The 20405-nt window shown below is 41.2% G+C and overlaps 1 protein-coding gene across 4 annotated transcripts in view; it reads left to right on the forward strand.

The window, feature by feature from the left end:
- Window positions 1–20405, forward strand: part of LOC149317082 (E3 ubiquitin-protein ligase RNF144B-like) — a 109556-nt gene that overhangs the window by 9871 nt on the left and 79280 nt on the right. The window contains exon 1 of one of the 4 annotated variants that reach the window (XM_089516816.1): window positions 7285–7307. The exons of the other annotated variants lie outside the window; for them this stretch is intronic. The gene's annotated coding sequence lies outside the window, so the exon portion shown is untranslated. Of the gene's footprint in view, window positions 1–7284; window positions 7308–20405 lie in introns of those variants that run through there. 4 annotated transcript variants of the gene reach the window in all.

Genomic DNA, 20405 nt, shown 5'->3' on the forward strand with positions numbered 1-20405 from the left:
ATTGCAGAAGCAGTATCTCTGAGAAGGGATAACTTATTCCAGTTGTTTTTTTTGTGGGTTTTTCGGGCTATGTGGCCATATTCTAGAAAATTTTCTTCCTGATATTTCACCAGCATCTGTGGCTGGCATCTCTGAAGATGCCATTCTGTCCACCATGCTTTTTAACATCTACATGAAACCGCTGGCAGAGATCATCTGGAGACATGGGGCGTGGGGTTATCAGTACGCTGATGACACCCAAATAATTTTCTCTATGTCTCCGACTGACTCAGTGACCAGGGATGGCATCTCTCCTCTCGTTGCCTGTCTGGAGTCGGTAATGGGCTGGATGAGGGAAAACAGTTTGAATCCAGAGAAAACGGAAGTGCTCGTGATAGGTTCTCCGGGCCCGGGGATGGCGGTGTTTCCACCTGTCCTGAACGGGATCATGCTTCCCGTGAAGGACTCTGTTCGCAGTCTGGGGGTGCTCCTTGACTCGTCGCTCCACTTTACACCACAGGTGGATGCGATGGTCAGGAGCACATGTTATCAGCTTCGGTTGATACGCCAGCTGCGTCCCTACATGGGCCGGGAGGACCTTGAAACGGTAGTACATGCCCTGGTAACCTCTCGTTTGGATTTCTGCAATGCGCTCTACATGGGGCAACCCTTGTACCTTACCCGGAAGCTGCAATTGGTGCAAAATATGGCGGCAAGACTGGTCACTGGTACTTCCAGGACCAGTCATATAACACTGGTCCTTAAAGACCTCCATTGGCTGCCTATTCGCTTCCGGGCGCAATATAAGGTGTTGGTTATTACCTATAAAGCCCTAAATGGCTTGGGCCTAGGGTACTTGGAGGACCATCTCTCTCCATACAATCCGCCTCGCACACTCAGGTCAGCCGGGAAGCAATTGTTAAGGGTTCCAGAGGCTAGGTATGCCATCACTACTCAGAGGGCCTTTTCTATCTCTGCCCCCAAGCTCTGGAACTCGCTTCCCAGTGAGCTCCGCTCGGCCGGCTCTCTGGACCAGTTCAAGAAGGGGCTGAAGACACACTTGTTCCAGCAGGCATACCCCTGACCCCTGAAGTACTCCCCCCTCCCCTCTCAGCAGCATTGGAAGCTGGCTTGAGATTTTTTGGGTGACGATGTAATTGTGTTTTATCTTGTTGTCGATTTTAACTGTATGTGGATGTTTTTAACTATGTTGTTAAACCGCCTTGATCCTTGGAAAGGCGGTATATAAATAAATTATTATTATTATTATTATTATTATTATTATTATTATTATTATTATTAGAGCCCATGCCATCATCTCACCACTGTGGAAGCTTCTGCTTCTGGTACTGTTCTTGTGGAATATGATCTACACTCATCCTCTGAGAGATCAGTTTTACACCACCAAAGAAAATTAGAATGGTAATCCTCATCTCTGTACTACGTCTCTTCAAGAGAGGAAGTTGGTTGACCACCCTTGACCTAAAGGAAGCTTTTGTCTACATAGTAATCAGACCATTCCATTGTCAATAGCTTCATTTTGCTGTAGGAAGTTACTCTTAACATTTTCTTTACTATTATTCTGGTTTTCCATAGCTCCAAGGGTATTCATAAAATGCTTGACATTAGTAGTGGCATAGTTACTGACACAACAAGTGAAAATTTACCCATATACTGTATTGATTGTTCAGTTTTGAGTGTTCTGTCATGAAGAGGTCTTGAAGTAGATCTTCATTTCACTCTTTCAGTATTAGATGTCGTGGGATTGGTTGTCAATTAAAAAGAAAGAGAGTCAAATTTGCAACTATTCCTAAAATTCAGAGCGGGGTATTTGGACTTGTGTATAGGGAGAGCCATGCTCCTTTTGGACAAGCACAGAACCTTGTTGAGGGCGATCTGTGAGGTCACAGTTTACAGATGTATTTTTGCCAAATAGGTCCTGCTTTTCTTGGACCTGATGACCTCTCTAAGCACAGTCACTCATCTCACGAGGTACCACACGCGATGCCTGAAGCACTAGTTTCTACATGCTTTTTCAAACGCAGCAGAATGATCTCTGCAAATGGCTGAACATTCACTGCAGAAGTTGTTGATTGTTGAACAAATCCAATCAAAACCACTTGAACAGATTAATCTTCCACGACCATCACCTACAATTACGTCAGATGCTTTCTTGTCTGGCTGGAGCACGTTGCACTGCAAGTCTACTAGCAAAGAGTCAACTGTCATAAGTACACACTGTATACACTAGTTTATTGAAGTTATGAAAGCATTCAAGTCCATAGTCACAGCACGGCACCATTACAGGTGATAATAATATCAATCACAATTTCAGAGTTGCATTTATTTGCTCATCCTCCAATATGATATATGCCATTTTGTGTCAGTTGTGCCCCTTTACACTGGTCAAATAAGATAGTTTTTCTGTAAGAGGCTAAATGGACACATATGCAACATTAGAAATGTCAATACCTTGAAACTAATTGCAGAGTCTTCCTGGGCATACAAGAGAAACAGCCAGGTAACTGCCACCCTGCCTTCTGGCTTTTGCCACCAGAGGTGATTGCCTTAGTTATGGTAAGGCTGGCCTAATAAGGCACATGTTGTCTAATAAGACACTAGCAACAGCACTAACTGCTAATACAATGGAGAAATACATCCATGATCACAGGAGTGGGAGTGTGGCAAACCCTTTGCACATGTCTAGGTTGTGGTCCTTTTGCCCATTTCAGTTTCTCAGAATTAAAGCTGTGTGTTAATTTATTGTAATTTATTTGGACAAGTCCTTCAGAGTAGTTTTCCCTAACATATTTCATCCTCAATCCTAAACTGTTTTAGGCTTGGTTACAATCAAGGCTGATTGATTTGATTTAAATCAGGTTTGAAATTGCTTCTCTGAAGGATCAATTTTAATGATATAATGATTTAATACATATTAATGCAGCCTTAATACATATTTAAAGATTTAGATTTAATTAGAAGGCAGGTACACACTAAGCAATTATTTTGAAATGTTTTCAGATTAATTTTGAATTCATCAAAAATGGAGACCCTTGCATTTATATCTAGACCTCTCCTTGTGCATATCTTCTCCATATTCCCAAATTCCCTGCCATCCCTTCAGACTGTTAACATGCTATTAACATTTTCACAGAATATAATCAGAAGTTTTATGATTATATTCATGATTATATTTTTGACCTAGGCTCTTTTTAAAATAATTATTTTAAGAATGATTTGAAATCTGAATTAAAAAAATTAAATTGGAAACTGTTTTATATTTATAAAAATAATTGAGTTATTATTTATTTTAATTATTTTATAGGATACCAGTAAATTCTACATGGGCCCTGAAAGAGGGAGGTGGAAAGGGGTTCAAGCTCCCCCAAGACTAGGTTGAGAGGAATTGATCCCCGCCTGCAATAAACAGGGAAAATTTGTCATCAAGACTCCTCTGTACTTGAGCCCTCTCAGGAATGATCAAACAGAAATGTACTGAACGATCATTATTTTGCAATTGCTTTCATAGTATTCACACTGTTACTTATCACATTCAACTGGACGATTATGACAATGATAATAATCATTTTCATGAAACATATTGTTTTGTTAAACTGTTCCTGCAGGTAGCCCAAATTAGCAATGAGCTGCCTGCCAGTAATGAGCATCCAACCTTAAAAACAGTTTCGTTGTCCCTGAAATTCTATACTACAGTGGGTCTGAATCTGTCATTTACTGGAGAGATTCTGCATGTGAACACTAGAGGGCTTAGTATTATACAGTGGAACCTCGGGATACGAAATACCCGGGTTACGAATTTTTCGGGACCCGAAAAAATCCAATTGGAAATAATTGTTCCGGGTTACGAACGTTTTTTCGGGTCCCGAAAAAACTTTTGGTGCTTTTTGCCGCGATTTTACACCAAATCGCGGCTTTTCCCCATTAGCGGCTATGGGGATTCGGCTTGCGAAAGCCGTTCGGGTTACGAAAGCGGCCGCGGAACGAATTATTTTCGTAACCCGAGGCTCCACTGTATTTTACTATACTGCCACAGTGACACTGTGTAATACTTAGGCTTGTTAAGCCTAGAACAACCGCCAAGGTTGCACTCCTGGGCACAATAGAAGCAAAGTCCATGGAACTCAGGGGAACTTGTGAGGAAGCATTTGCAGTACTAGAAATTAATTTTTGCAAAAAACACATATTTAATATTTTTTTGAGAGAACATAAATCTCATTACTTAAATTTGAAATGCAATGTGCTTTTCCTCTTTGTTACAACAATCCAAATGTTAACATTTAGAGCAGACTAATTTTATTTTTAAAATAATATTTCCTTACACACTAGGATGGGGCATCTGACTTTACTTTACCTTTTCCCCAGTGTTCTGTTCTGTTGCGGAATACACACAGAAGTACACCTAGTATGTGGACATAATATAGCACTGTTATCTCAACAGTTGTAAAAAATGTCTTTGCTGCACAGTTTCACTTTGACAAACAACAACAATGAGGAAAATACCCCACAAATGACTGGTATTTTCCATAGCTAAACAAAGAAATAAACCCCCTCCCCCCCCCCCCCAGGTAACTATGCTAATTCATGGGGGGTTGTTGTGTGCCTTCAAGTTGTTAGGACTTATGGTTACCTTAAGATGAACCTATTATGGAGTTTTCTTTGCAAGGTTTGTTCAGAGGAGGTTTTCCATTGCCTTTCCCTGAAGCTGAGAACAGGTCAACCCTGTGGGCTTTGTGATCAAGCTGGGAAATGAATCCTGATCTCAAGATTCATAATCTAATACTCAAACCATGACACGATTCTAGTTGAAAAATACCTCAATTAAGAGCAGCCAATTAGTCTTAAAGGTGCTACAAAATTTCTCTACATACCGATTCCACAGACTAACATGGCTACATCTTTGTATTCCCTATGGTGAATTGGGACTTCGTATTCCCTAGTCTAATGACGAGCTTAGGAAATCTCAAATGCCTGAATGCTTTTGTGATATTTTATTTGTTCCTCTTCATACAGTTATTGCCCAACTGTGGATATTGTTCTTGTGTTTCCATCTGATTGGGTTAATGCAGACTTTTTATGTCATAGGATTAACTGGTATGGTGGTTAGACTGAAGCAAGTAGGCTCAAGTGGTAACCTCTCCCATGTGTGAGCAAGAGGGTAGGTGGTATGTTTTCCTGGCTTTGATTGTTCTGTGATGCTTCTGAATCCCCTGTGACAGGGCTATGGCTCCATGCCTGGCATGAGAACCAAACATTTCGGCACCCTGGTCCTGTCCTGCATGTGAATTCTGCATGTGTTTGAAGAAGTTACCCAGGCATGCTGTATGGTTCTCACTGCATGCTAGAATTCTCCTTCTTTTCCTATTTCCACACTCATCCTCACATGGTCAAGGTAGCGATTAAACAACTCAGCATCCTCCTCAAACACATTAATCAGCCTGTCCATTTAAACTGCTGAATGCTTGATCAAACTGTTCTTTTGCCCTTTCTTGTTCCTATGTAGTACTAGGAGGATTGCTGGTGAAAGTGTTCCCATATGTCTTGGATTACCAGTATCGATACAGGAAAGTCAAGTAAGAAGCAGGGCTACATGTAAGAATGGATGCCAAAAAAGCATCTGGAGATGGAGGTGTGGAGGGAAATGAGAATGCAGTGCACACATGGGCACAGGGATGCATGCAGGCATAGACTAGTAACAACAACAATAATAGTTATTATTAATATTAATATTTCTTACCCACCTCATGGATTGAAGTTTTGAAGGTCCTCCACCTTTGTCATTGGGTTTGGAGTGCAATTGCCCTGGGAGGTTAGGGACAGTTTCTGCTAAGTACCAGAAAGGATCAAGTACACAGGCTTGAGTGAGTAACGGGAAAGGTATAGCACATACAAACTAGTAGTAGTGTCATTTGCATATGCAGACATCCACTTGTTCTCTCTCACTCGCTCTGGATGGCCCGTTGTCCACATCTGTGGTCACATCCACAATGTCAGTGGTTCCATCTGAAATACAGAGCTATGGTAGAGTAGTAGTAGAGGGCACAGAAGGAATCTTCCCCACCAAGAACACCTCTCCCCAGACAATTATATTGAGATGCCAACTCATGGTATTCTCCTTGATGACTGTGACATTGAGGTCCTTGGATTTAGCATGTTCAACTTTGCCTGTAGGTGGAGAAAATAGCAAATAAAGCTCCCTTCAAAAGGGCTTGGTGTGTTACTAGGAGCCAAGAAATGTGTTCAGATCAAAAGGAGGGGAACAACACTTACCAGAGACACTACTGTCCATTAATGCTCTGCTCTTCATGGTACCTAGAGTGGCAGAAAATAGTTCCATGGTATCATCTGGTACTGGTGTGTGTGTGTGTGGGGGGCATAAACTTGCTGCACAGAAAGAAAATGTCCTCTCAGAACACAAGCAAATTTTGCATTTCAAGCAACACACTTAGGGTGGCTTGTGGCATCTCAATGGAGAAGATGATGCAGCTCATTGCAGAAGGGCATGGTACTCAATTTTGGTCACAGACATCATGGTACTACTGGTTCAGAACTTTAGTTTTTGTCATGCATGTTTCAGCAAAATTCCAACAGCCTTTCTTCCTCTCTAGAAACATTCACAAAAACATCACTTTTCCTGCAGGTTTCCTTAAGCTGTTGCTGGACTTTCTTCTCTTTAGATCTCTTTTCTCTACAATGCCCCCCCTCACAAAAACAAACAAACAAAAAACCCTCTTGTCTTTTCCCCAGCTCAGAAGGGCATCTGCCATTCTTGAGCACTCAGAAAGGTAGTCAACAAGAATTGTTACAAGCCAACAATATTATGATAGCAAGGTAATGAGAGTGCATACTACAAAATATAAGCAAATATTTGCATATAAATTGCACAACAATAAAGCAAAATTAAATTATGACACCTCCCATTCTGGAATGGGAGCTCAACTTTTTTTGGGTGAGAATGATCAGGTGACTTGAGGTGACTGTCCTGTACTCTAGTCAACCAGTGTCCCAGGAATCAGGTGGTCAGCATACAAGAGCTGTTGAGTAGTTACCGTAATTCAGTCCAGGTCAGCCACAGGGTATTCAGCACCCTCATCAGATTAAAAGCTCTGCCTCTTGTCACCAAATGCCTTCTTAAATAAAATCATCTTTACCTGATGGTGGAAAGAGAGCAGGGAGAGGGCTAACTGGACCCTTCCATAGAAGGGCGTTCCACAGCCTGGGAGCAGCCACAGAGGAAGCTCTCTCTTGTCCTTATCAACTGCATCTGCAAAGGTGCGATTGAGAGAAAGGTGTCCCCTGAAGATCTTAAGGTTTGTGCTGGATTATACAAGGAAATATGGTCTTTCAAATAGCCTCAACCCAAGCCATTTGTTGTTGTTAGCTGCTTTCGAGTCAGTCTTGACTCATGGCAACCCTGTGAATGAGACATCTCCAAGCCCCCCATCTTCTACTTCCCTGCCCAGATCCTGGAGGCTTAGGCCCATGGTCTCCCTGGCATCCACCTGGCATGTGCTCTTCCTCTCCTTCTACTTCCCTCCAACTTCCCCAGAATCATGTTCAAAACCAGCACTTTGAATTCTGCTCAGAAACAGGCTGGTAGCTGATAGAGTTATTTCAACTGGTGTGGATGGGTGGGTTACATGATCTCTTTATCCATCCCCAGTCAACAGCTTGGGCACAACATTTTAAACCTGCTGAAGTTTCTGAACAGTTTCCAAAAGCAGCCCCTTGTAGAGTGTGTTACAGTAGTCCAAATGGGATGTAATGAAGGCATTTGCTCAAACCACTACACCACACTCCCTGTGTAAACCTGAATTATTAGATGTTTCATGCACGTGATGGTGGGTTTCATGAAAGCTCATGGTAGAATAAGCTGGATAATCCTTATTGTGCCACAATAATTTTTTAGTATTGTTTTCCCTCTAAACAGGCTTTGTCCTGTTGTTACTTGTTTTGAAAAATTAAATGCTGGGGACTAGGAGGTGGTGTTGATAGAGTTATTCTATATAGCTTCATTCATGACTAGGGATGTGCAAGAACACAATGACTGATACTCAGATTATTCAGCCTTTCTTTATATGGCTTGCCTTCTAACATGTATACCTATGTTGTACATTTCAGGGAAATTTATACACAGGACTGAAGACTAGGACTTCCATTAAAAAAAATTATGGACTAAAATTCATTAAATCCTAATTGCTGTGAAGCTTGGAGGAATCTAGAGATTCCAAAAAGTAAATTTTTACAGGCTCTGACCCTTTATCAACTTTGCTGACTATCTTTGTATTTGCTACTCGATCACACCACTGTTTTTTTTGAACTGCGGTATCTGAAAACTGCTGGTAGCACTGTAAGACAAAGCCTTATGGTGGGATATTTTAGAGCTTCTGTGGCAGAGTCCTAAATTGCCTAATGGATGAGCTGCTACTATTGTTTAGCACATGTGTAGGACCCTGGAACCATGTAATTATTTTTTGCTGATGAGTCCATGTGAAATAATGAACTCCCTATGCACAAATCATTTATCATGCGTTTTGTTAATTAGCCAGCTCCCTTTGTGGAGAAAAGAGACCTTGTTGACATTCCTCCCCTTTCTTGGATCCCACAAGAGGATAAACAGGGATGAGCAGATCCTTCTCCAGCTGTATGGTCTGTTACTCTTATGCACAGTTTGATGTTTGCTTTGATGCCACTCATGCTAGAGTCTGTATGTTGGGTACTCACTTTAATCCTACAGTCTAGTGTACTGAAGCATAAGAAAGACAGTAAGGCGGTATAAAGGACACAATGCATTGTTTTTGTCTGAGATATGTCATCCCCGAGCCACGCAGTGATCGCTACTGCAGGTGATGGGGCTTGTTGTTGGCCTCCATGATAGAGATCAGCATGCTGTGTGCTTGGCCCATGAGGCCAAGCGGTGTCACATGCAGCAGGTGGCAAGTGAGCATATTGAAAGGCTGGCTGTCTCCCTCATGTGTTCTTCCTTCTTATTTCTGGTTTGGATTGCCCTTGGGGTCTGGTGTTTCACCCAAGGGTTAGCTGGGAAAGCGTCTACATGGACATCTAGGCCTCAGCAGAACCTACATCAGGTTGTTCCCTCTCTTCCGTTTTGTTTGCTCAGCCCCAGGCCTTAAACATTTAAATAAGTTCTAGGTCAATAAAGATGGCCCTTGTTTAACCCAATTATGTTTGGTCTCATTGTTTAATGGTGGTCAACAATTCTGGGTAGCCAGCTCAACTCATGGGTTTATCTGATCCAATCTCCCCAGCCTTGCTGGTGAACAATATTGTGATGAGATGTTTTCAGGCCGTATGTTTCTTAACACAAGTAATTAGAAGGTGCTGTACAGCTAACGTTGGTCTTTTTCTCCTTATCAGATTGTCTATGATAAAAGGTGGAAGAAGGGGTAGGCAAGCAAGGGAGGGCTACAAGTGGAAGATAACATCATCTGAAGCTCTTTTAAAATTTGGTGAATGAGGAAGGGCAGCACAATTACATGATAAAAGTGTTGTTCGAAACTACTCTTACATAGAAAGAGATTACAGTATAGCCCTATATTTATTTATTATTTATTTAGAATATTTATGTCCCACTCTTTAGCCACAAAGGCTCTCAGAGCGGCTTATAATTATTATTATTTTTAATTAGATGGTTTCTCAGGCTTACAATCTGAAATGACACGACAGAAATAAGGGCTGCATCTAAACTGCAGAATTAATACAGTTTTACAGCACTTTAACTGCCATGGCTCAGTGCTATGGAATTCTGAGATTATAGTTTTGTAAGATATTTAGCCCTCTCTGTTAGAGAGCTCTGGAGCCACAACAAACTACAAATCTCAGGATGTCATAACATGGAGTCATGATAATTAAAGTGGTATTGAACTGCATTACTTCTGCAATGTGGCAGCATCCTATATTATTTCCACCAATGGCTCCATGTTTCTAAATGGAAATATCCTGCTATGATGACCATAGTGTTAAAAGTATTTTCAGGGGAAAAATATTTGCACTGACTTCTATATTGGCTAGCCAGAGTAGAAAGGATGAAAGAGTTGCAGAATCTTTACATGCTTCTTCAAACAAATCAGTAGTTGCTAGGTCACAGGTGTCAGCAAGGATGAGCAGTACTCCATAACAGTTTCCAGGGTTCACAAAAATTCTTTATTATTTATATAAAAACTAAACAATTTGGTGCCATGTCCAGGAAATCACTGGCATCAGAATGGGCATTATTCTTGAAAATCACTCTTCTCCAAAACATGAACCACTGTGGAGACAGGAGGTATGTTTTGCTATACTGCTTGGAAAGTAACTGCTTGGATATCCTTTATTGTACTGCAACTGCCAGAATCCTCCATCTAGCAAGCTCTGGTCCAGTGCTGTCTGGGCAATTCTGGGAGCTGTAGTCCTAACAGTAATTTTCTGAGTTTGCCTGTGTGTTATAGGGATTTGCCATTATTTGAGTAGACTATAATGCCTGGGGAAAAATTTGGAAAAAAAAAGTTTTTGGATTATATCTTCTCAAATCCTTCATTAAAGTTGGCCAATGGCCATGGCAGCTGTGGGATTCAGGGAGCAGTAATCCCCAAAGTAACTTTTCTGGTTCAGGACATGATATACAGTACATCATTCAAACGCAGCTATAATACTATATGGTGTAGAAGGCCTTTTACCTAACCATTGAAAGCAATATGTTATCCATTGGAGTGTGATACTGTCACCAAACCTTTCTAACTCCCACTTGGTTTAAAATTGGATTGTGTTGCAGAGGACACTGTCATATTAGCTATTATACTTCACAGTTGAACAACTACAACACAGTCCAACAAATGTTCCCTCAAAGTGTGAAATACCTTTAAAGAACTATCTATGCCATCACCTCCCTTGTTTTGGTAAGGGCTGTATTATTATTATTATTATTATTATTATTATTATTAGCCTTTATTTATAAAGCGCTGTAAATTTACACAGCGCTGTACATACAATCTTTTTAATTGGATGGTTCCCTGCCCACAGGCTTACAATCTAAAAAGACACGTCACAAAGGGAGTGGTGGTGGGGAAGGGGCCTCTCTAGTAGGATAATACATATAATATACATAGCAATACAGGAAATGATTCAATAAAACAGGCAAGAAAAGAACATCAAATAGCAAGTGACAATTATGTATGACCATATATGCTATATATGCTATCTTCAGGATCAATGAAAATACTGGTTTTTGGGGAGCAGCATTCAGCTATCATGCTCATATTTGCTTGGAACTTCCATTGTGCATCTTGTTGACAACTCTGAGAAAATGGATGATGTACTAGGTAGTCCTTTTGTCTGATTCAGGAGGGTTCTAACATAATTTATTATTAAAATGTTATTGAAATGTGAAAACAAAATTATTTCTCGGCATCACTCATCATTTTAGAAGCCTCTGTTGTGTCCTTCTTTAGCTGTGCTGAATTATTAGTAAATAATTTAGATCTCTGTTCCTTCTAGATCTAGTATGGCAACTTGAGACACAAACATAAGGGGTAATTAATGGAGCTTACAGTGCAGAAATAAGTCCCAGTGAGTTCAGCAGGACTTATTTCCAGGTAAGTAGAGTTAGCCCTCCACATCCACAGATTTTTTATCCACTGATTCAAGCACCCATGGTTTGAAAATATTTTTAAAATATATAAATTACAAAAAGCAAGCCTTGATTTTGTCATTTTATATAAGGGATACCATTTTACTGTGCCATTGTTTTTAATGAGACTTGAGCATCCACAGATTTTGTTATCCATGGGGGGGGGGGGCTTGGAACCAAATCTCACCGGGTACCAAGGGCCCACTGTATGTGTAATAGATATGGGTAACACATGGTTTGGCGCCCAGCCCTACTGCTATTTTTACACACTTTAGTATTACCTCTTTTTCTGCATGTTTGCTATTGTGTCACCACATTTTGGCAGGGTGAGGGTAAAAACTCAGACTTTGAGAATTCTTTTGCTCTAAAACTAGGCACATGGGGGGCTGTGTGCCTTATTTTGAAGCCAATTTGTGTGCCTAGAAGTATCCCCACGTGGCTTTTCTTAATATTAGGTTGACCATATTTCCAAAAATGGGACATTGGAATGGCAAAAACAGGATGGAGTTATGTAATATTCCATATTCATGAAAAAGTAAGACAATAATAAAAGTTTTTTTTTACATAAACATATTGAGCTAGTAATTATTCTTTAGTGACAGAACTCAAAGAAAAATTTAGGTAGGCGTAGAGGGGGGACTGTATTTCACCACGATCATACCATGAATATTTCTCTGATGAAATATTCTTACGCAGCAAATTCCAGTCTTTCAACACCTTTTCATAAAACTTCTCACGCTCCATGACACAATTTTGTTTTACAATTAACATAGCCTTCATTGTCTCAACACTTAATCTAGATTTCTCCTTTGACCTACACTGCACTTCCACTTGTTGATATATTCTAAGCTGGTTTCATAGAAATTCTCCACTACCGTACCTCAAAAAACTGAGGAGATTATCATACCAGGGCTAATTCAGTAGTAATTGCACTAGTGAAAAGAAAAGGGAACAGTACTGCTATAGCACTCAATATTTTCACATTGTTGTGCTCGCGCGAGAAAGTGCAGAAATTCTGCAATTGGTTTTTGTACATGAATTGAATTGATATTATTTGGCAATTGGCTGTTGTGCATATGCGTTTCAATTTTGATTTTCCTGGGCTGCTTCCTGCAGCCCTTCAAATATTAAAAATCCCTGGCAGCCGCTTCAAAAATGGGTGATCCCTTTAAAAATTCTCCAGCCACAGCTGCTTCAGTGAAAGTTCCCCAGCTGGTTCCCTTTAACTTTTTTACATGTCCCTTTCTGCTCCATGCAGCCGCTTTGACTTTGAAAGATCCCCGGCTGGTGCTGCCCCTTTAAAATGCCCGGGTTTCTTCGCCAATACCACGATGGAAGTGTGATTAGCTTTCACACTCTGCCAATCATGCTTCAGTTGTGGTATTGAGAAGGCTATCCCATAAATAGTTTGTTCCCTTTTAATTCATGGCTCTTCTCAGGATAATGTCTGATTGAATGCGATGTCATCTGAAAGTCTGACACACAATCGCATGGTTATCCCGGGATATTATTATTGTTGTTATTATTATTATTATTATTATTATTATTAATGTTTATTTATATAGTGCCATAAATTTACACTGCAATTTACAGAGATTAATTAGTTAATTAGACATTTCCCTGCCATCAGGCTTACAATCTAAAAAGACATTACACGAGAGGAGAAGAGAATGGCAGTGGGGAAGGGGAATAAGTCCAGTGGTTCTTCTCTCCCTCTGAGGCCTTGACCATGGCAGATGGACTGGAGGGTGGGCTCTCCTTCTTACTCTGGGCTATTTTGACCTTTTCTTCCCACTTCCCCCCCATGTAATAATGTCCTTAGCCTCATTAATTTCTTCTGAATCTAACATTTTCAGTTGTTTTTTGACATCAGTAATTACAAACCCTTCACTTTTTCTGGACTCTAAATTGTTTACAATATTTTCAATGTTTATGGCTACTTCTGTAACTGAAATATTATCTTTTTCAATTAAAGTAATGTATGTTTGGAAAGCAGGCACTTGACACAACAAGCACAATTTCAGATGGGGATCGTCTAACCATTAATGAGGCTAATAGGGCATTTTTCTTGAAAACGGGACAAAATTGACATTTATATTAAAACTATGGAACTGTGTGGAAATATAGAAAAAACTGTCCTGTCCTGTTTAAAACAGTACACATGGTCTGTCTACTGAAAATGAATGGTTGTTTTAAAGTGGTTTTTGGTTTGGTTTGGTATTTTTTGCCAGTGCCTCACCTATATTAGTGATGTGACTCGCTATTTCAAAGCAGGATAACTCCAAGCCTGTTCCTTTATTTATTTTTAATTTTGCTTTGTTTATATAATTATAGAAAAAGTGATAGCAGAGTTAGCCTGCTTTAGAATAGCGAGTGTGAGTGTGAGAGAGGAGGAGAATCAGGCCTTGTCCTGCCACATGACTATTGTAATGCTGGAATTGAAGTGAAGAAGCTTTTCGGAACAAAATACCTGTGCTATAATATCAAGCTTGAGAGTTCATTGACGGATTTGCCCATCAATGAAAAAGTGCACTACAGTAACAGGGTGGCATCACAGAAATGATGTAGTCTAATATATACAGGCCAAAGATGCTTTTATCCTGTTAAAATTCCCCTTTTTACTTTGAATGGTAATATGCTAAGCTAAAGGGTCTGTCTTTTCTTTCCCACCTACTTAGGGATACAGGTCAAACAATCCTTAATTTAGTTTACTAGCTTCTAGACAGAAAGTGGATGCAGAGAAGAATGGAGGGTAAGCCCTGCTGCAGCAACAGTTGGGAGGAAAGGTGGAAGTTAGCCCTTAGAGCAGGAGTGAGTAGAGTACACCTTGCAGGCATCCCACTGTGGGAAAAGGCAGATATAAATCCTTGAAATAAATAAATAAATAAATAAATAAATAATATTTTAAAAAGTTTGCTCAAAAATGTCCCCAATTGCACTCTAGGGGATATGGAGGGCATTTTTACCACGTTTGGAGGCCCCATGGAGCCTATAGGTGTCAAAAACAATTTTTGCAAAATTAAAAAAAAAGGTTTTTTTGCAAAATTAATTTTCTTTTTGCCCCCAAGTATCTCAAAATTTCCTCTGAGTGCATGGAGTGCATTTCCACCACATTCTATGTCCCCTGGGCCATTTTACGACCTCGAAAGGCCTTTTGTGAAACTGAACAGAAGTGACTTCTCCTCACCTCTCCCAGGTCTAAACCACTTCTCCTAGCCTAAAAATTAGTCCAGGAAGGGCACAAAACATGGTGAAAATGTGGAGGATCAGATGTGGTGGAGCAATAGCAATAGCAATAACAAGTACATTTATATACCGCTTATCAGTGCACTTGAGCACTCCCTAAGCGGTTTACAAAGTGTAAGCTAATTGCCCCCAACAAGCTGAAGGAAGGATGCAGGCCTAAGTCGAGCTTGAGCCCTTTTGCTGCTATTGAACTCGCAACCTTATGGTTTGCGTGTGAGTGGCTGCAGTACAGGCATTTATTCACTGTGTCACTAGGGCTTCCTTCGATACAGAAGAATTTTTGTTTTCCTGAACAATATATTTATTCCTTTATAACCTAGGAAAATGGAAGGCTTATGAGTCATACCAAAAACCACTCAAAATAACATCAGTCATTTTGTGAGTGAAGATGCAATACATAGACGTGTTGTGTTGATGCTTTTTAATCATGCAGCGTGAAATTCTTGCCTCCTTGGAAACCTGGTGGCTACTTTAACTCCATGGTTTTCCTTTTTTTTGTTTGGTTGTTTAATTGCATGATTTTCTTTTCTTTTTTTTTATCGTTCCAAAGGTTTGTCACTTCTTTTTTAGTTCTGTGGATTTGAGGATATGAACAATCTTGTCCTTTTTAAAAAACAAACAAACAAACAAGCTACTTTACGACATTAACCAAGTGCTTATTTGATTTGTCTTCCCTCCTTAACTGTCATCTTCCGGCCTGAGAGGGAGTGATCAGGCAGAACCAGCTTCACCAGGGATAGCCTGAAGGAAGAGACTCCTCCCTCCTTAACTGTCATCTTCCGGCCTGAGAGGGAGTGATCAGGCAGACCCAGCTCCACCAGGGCTAGCCTGAAGAAAAGGGCTCCTCCCTCCTTAACTGTCATCTTCCGGCCTCCTATTCCCCTCCAGCTATGCCCTGACTGTGTGGAGAAGAGGCTTGCGTACCCTAATTAAGTTGTGAGCCATGCTGGCGGTGGTATAATAGCCTCCCATGCCAGACAGGTCACAACCGAAGGGTCTGACCAAGAGCGCCATAGGGCAGGATGGGCTCTCTAGCCTTATGGCAACCATCCTAGGAGAAGGAAAACTCTAATCCCAAACCCAGGCAGATGGTGCTCGTCTAACCCTGTAAGGTCAACCGTCTAAGAGAAGGAAACTCTAATCAAACCTACGACCCAAGGACCTCACTGCTACCGTCCATGCTTGTCAAGGCCTCAGCAGACGAACCTCTGGTTTAAAGGTGAGGCCAGTTCTGTGCACGCTGCGCACCACCAGAAAAATACATTGCACAGGCTCGAAGGATACATTCAACGTCATCAACGCGCTTGTAGAAAGCACGGATGAATCCTTCCTGAATCTTTGTTCACGAAGTAAAGCCAAGAAGGAAAAAAAAGAAGAAAAATTTGATTTGTTGCAGTCTATGTTTGGGAGACTGGTGGAGGGCTGTAGCTTTCCGAGGTCTCTTTGATGGGCTAACATGGCCCACTAGTCTTCCCAGTTGTCCACCCTGCCCTGCAAAATCTTTGCAAGTTGCAGCAACTAATAGATGAAACCTTGCCAATTGTAGCAAGTGGCTGCTCTCCTGGTTGAGCAGATTTGCACAGATGCCTCTCCTCTTGCCTGGAGCTTAGCCATGAAAACTGGAGAATCAGGGCTAGGCCTTGAGATTTGGCAACCCAGATCTTAGGTGAAATACAAGATAGAATTCCAGTACATGCTGAAATTCCATCTGCTGCACAGCTATGAAAGCTATGGGTGACCTGTCCTGGATTTCACCTAGCAATCCAACCTCCATTTTTCACAGTTTGCCTGCCCTTTGTGAATAGGAATGCTTCCTTAACCACATAGCTGTGGTATTTACCATTTATGGAAAAATATGTCAAAATAAACAGTAACACTTAAGAGGATTAAGGTGCCAAGTAGAATGCAGCACTATTCAGTTTAAAATTTCTTCTCTTTCTTCGTGATATGAAGAAATGCAATATTTGTTCAGTCCACAACAGCAGGAAGGAGGTACTTCAAAGGCAACATTCACCTGTGCATATTTTCAAATATTTGCTTAGGAATCCTTATAGCAGGTATGAATGTGTTTGATCTTGCTGTTGTCTGGCAAGCTAGCTTCCTTGTAAAACCTGTTTGAGTAGTTTTCCCCTCTTTAAGTAAAACTCCAGCTTTACAAATAATGAATGCCTCCAGATGCGGAAAAAACAAAACAAAACTGTAAGTCCCTGTACAAACCAATTTTATTTTGGAGATCCCCATGACGTTTTCTTCATCGTGAAGTATTTCCTGGGACCTGGAAGCTCCCGGCATTACCAGGCGCATTTTATTCCCATGCTTCCGGTTGGTTTAATTAATCCAGTACTGTACTTTCCTGAATTAAATATATCTGTACTTGCCTGTGTGTTTGTATTATCTCAGAAGATGGCCAATATCAGTAAACACACCTATTGTTTACAGAACATAGATTCAACAGAAATCAGGAGAAGGAAAGAAGAATGTTAGCTCAGAAACAAAATGACCCTAATGCTTAACTAGTTTAATAGTGGTAAAGTACTTTAATATTCTGACTGCAATTCCTGAATAATTTAAAAATTGCTAGAAATGTAGAAACTGGTCAAAATTAGTTTCTGAAATGTTGCATGAGACATGCTGAATGGGAGGGGCAAAGAGGGGAAGAAATACAGGAGTTTAACACCACTTTAACTGCTATGACTGTATCCTACCAAATCCTCCAGCACTCTGGCCAAGAAGGCAAAAAACATGTATGCTGAACTGACACCACACTGCATGCACACATCCCATTGTTTTCAATGTGGCTCTAGCATACATGTTTTTGCCTTACGTGGGGTGGTGGTGGTCTGGAACGGACCCCCCGTGTAAGGGCCTACTATTCCATGTAAAACTGCAGAGCCCAGGATTGCATAGAATAGAATAACAGCACTTAAAGTGGTGTCGAGCTACATTTTCCTCCTACAATTTACATGCACTCTGGATGTAGCTTGTGAATAAGCAGGTACAATCAAAACAAAAAGAATTGAAACTTTTGAGACTTCCAGAGACTTCTTTCACTTCTGGAGGTGCCCAATGACAGCTTCAGAATTAGCAGGTCTGTATTGTGTGTGTGTTAACTGCCCTTAAATCGACCTTGACTTACGGCAACCCTATGAATAAGAAACCTCCAAGACACCCTATCCTCAGCCACCACCCATCTGGAATCCATCCTCTTTTCTCATTACCTCCTACTTCACTAAGCATTTTTCTTAGTGAGTCATATCTTCTCATCATATGGCCAAAATATGGCAGCCTCAATTTAGTCATTTTGGTTTCTAGGGAGAATTCAAGTTGATTTGCTCTAGGACCCATTTTTATGCCTTTTTAGCAGTCCACAGTATCCACAGAACTCTTCTCCAGCACCATGTCTCAAATGAGTTTTCTTCCTGTCAGCTTTCTTCACCATCCAGCTCTCAGAACTATATATAGTGATATGAAATACAATGACATGGACAGTCCTCACTTTAGTACTCAGTGAAACATCTTTGTACTTTAGCATCTTGTCTAGTTTTTTCATAGCTGCTTTTTCAAGTCCTAGTCTTCTTTTGATTTCCTGATTGCAATCTCCATTCTGATCCACGATTGAAACAAGGTATGGAAAAATATTAACTATTCCAATGTCTTCATCATGTGCCTAAAAGTTATGTACATCATCTGGGGTGGGTGGATGGGTCATTATTTTTATTATTTAATTATTTAATACTGCTCTGCATATTATTTTTTTGGTATGCAAATTGAACAGATAGAAAAGTAAAAACAAAACAAACAGCATCAACAAAAAACAAATGACTAGGGAGGGCTCTTAAAATGTGTGACTGGAATGGATAAAATCAATTTTAAAAATGTTGTGGCGATACTAGACCAACAGAGCAAGTGCAATAGCAAGTACATTTCTATACCGCTTGTCAGTGCACTTAAGCACTCCCTAAGCCAGTGCTGGCGAACCTTTTCAGGTTTGCTTGGTGTGGCTGCGTGCTGGGGCAGGACTTCTGGCCCAGGGGTATGGCTTCTGCCCTCAGGGGCAGGGCTACCACCCTCTGGGGCGGGACTTCCCAGGCACGGCTTCTCTCCCCATCCTTTTCCCGGCCCCCAGCTTTCTCTGAGAGACAGCTATGGATTAGCAAAGGCCCATGTGGGGGGGTGGGTGGGTGGGTCAGCCATGGGCACGGTCACAGTCCTCCTCTTCCCAGACCTTTTATCGCCCCCAAGACCTCTCTGGAAAGGCAAAAGGGAAAGAAGAGGACTGGGCAGGCCACCTCCTCTCCTCTCCATGGACCTTTTCCTGCTTCCAGCTGTCTCTCCGGAGACAGTTGGAGGCCAGAAAAGGTCTCTGGGGAGGAGCAACTGGCACGTGCTGGTTGCTCCTCCCCCCCGCCTTTATCCCAGCCTCCAACTGTCTTTCTTCTCCCGAGCCCTATTTTCTGGCTTCCCGCTGTCTCAGAGAGACAGCTGGAGGCCAAGAAAAGGCAGGGAGGAGGAGGAATGGGCATGCGTGTGCCCCTTCCTCCTTCTCCCTCACCCGTGCCTGGGGAAATGGCGTCAAGTGCCACTTCAGGCATGCGTGGCATAGGTTCGCCATCACGGCCCTAAGCAGTTTACAATGTGTAAGCTAATTGCCCCCAACAAGCTGGGTACTCATTTTAGCAACCTTGGAAGGATGCCAGGATGAGTCGACCCTGGCTGGTATCGAACTCACAACCAGTACTTGCATTTAACTATTGCACCACCAGGGCTCAGCAAGAAGTGAAATCAAGAACTAAAGAGAAAGGACTTAAACGAAGCTGAAGAAGAAATATTTGAAGCAGAATAGCTAGCAATTATGAGGCATGTGTCTCATATCCAAGAAAGGAAATCGTACTGTAGCTTCAACCATTTAGGGTTGGTTGAAGAAAGTGGGAACAGAACTGGAATAGATAAAAAGCCATACAAAAACCACAAAGCACAAACTTGTAGCATAAGATTGAACTACTCCTGAAGCAGCTCAGTGTTGTCCTGCTTTGACCACTCCCTTTGCATGGCCCTCGTGCTGAACACAGTTTGAAAAATTTTGCATTGCGGGGAAATGGCCAAGCAAGTCCCTTGAGAATCTGTAGCTGTGGCTCTGAAGCCACTGAAGCAGAACTATCTTCTGTAGTGGAGAACAGCAACACACAATTTGTTTCTTTACAAGACTGCACTCTTGTCCTGAAATTCCTCTCCTTACTCTGGAGTGCACAAGAGAGGAGCCTGGCCCTGAGATCTGGGAATTAGATTGGTGAGCCTCTCCTGTGACCTTTCTGACCAAGAGTTCTTTTACAATACACGATTATAGTACCATGATTCCACTTTAACTACCATGGCTGCATCCTGTGGAACTTATTTATTTATTGTTTTATTTACATGCCGTCTTTCTTCCTTAAGGGACCCAAGACAGCTCACAGATAAAAAGCATATAAAAAAATTACAATAAAAACATAAAGCATTTAAAATCAACTTAAAATTGGATAAAGCCACATAAAAATAC

Source organism: Sceloporus occidentalis, unplaced genomic scaffold (assembly GCF_023333645.1).
Source record: "Sceloporus occidentalis isolate IW3139 unplaced genomic scaffold, rSceOcc1.0.p SCAF_3, whole genome shotgun sequence".
Lineage (NCBI taxonomy): Eukaryota > Metazoa > Chordata > Lepidosauria > Squamata > Phrynosomatidae > Sceloporus > Sceloporus occidentalis.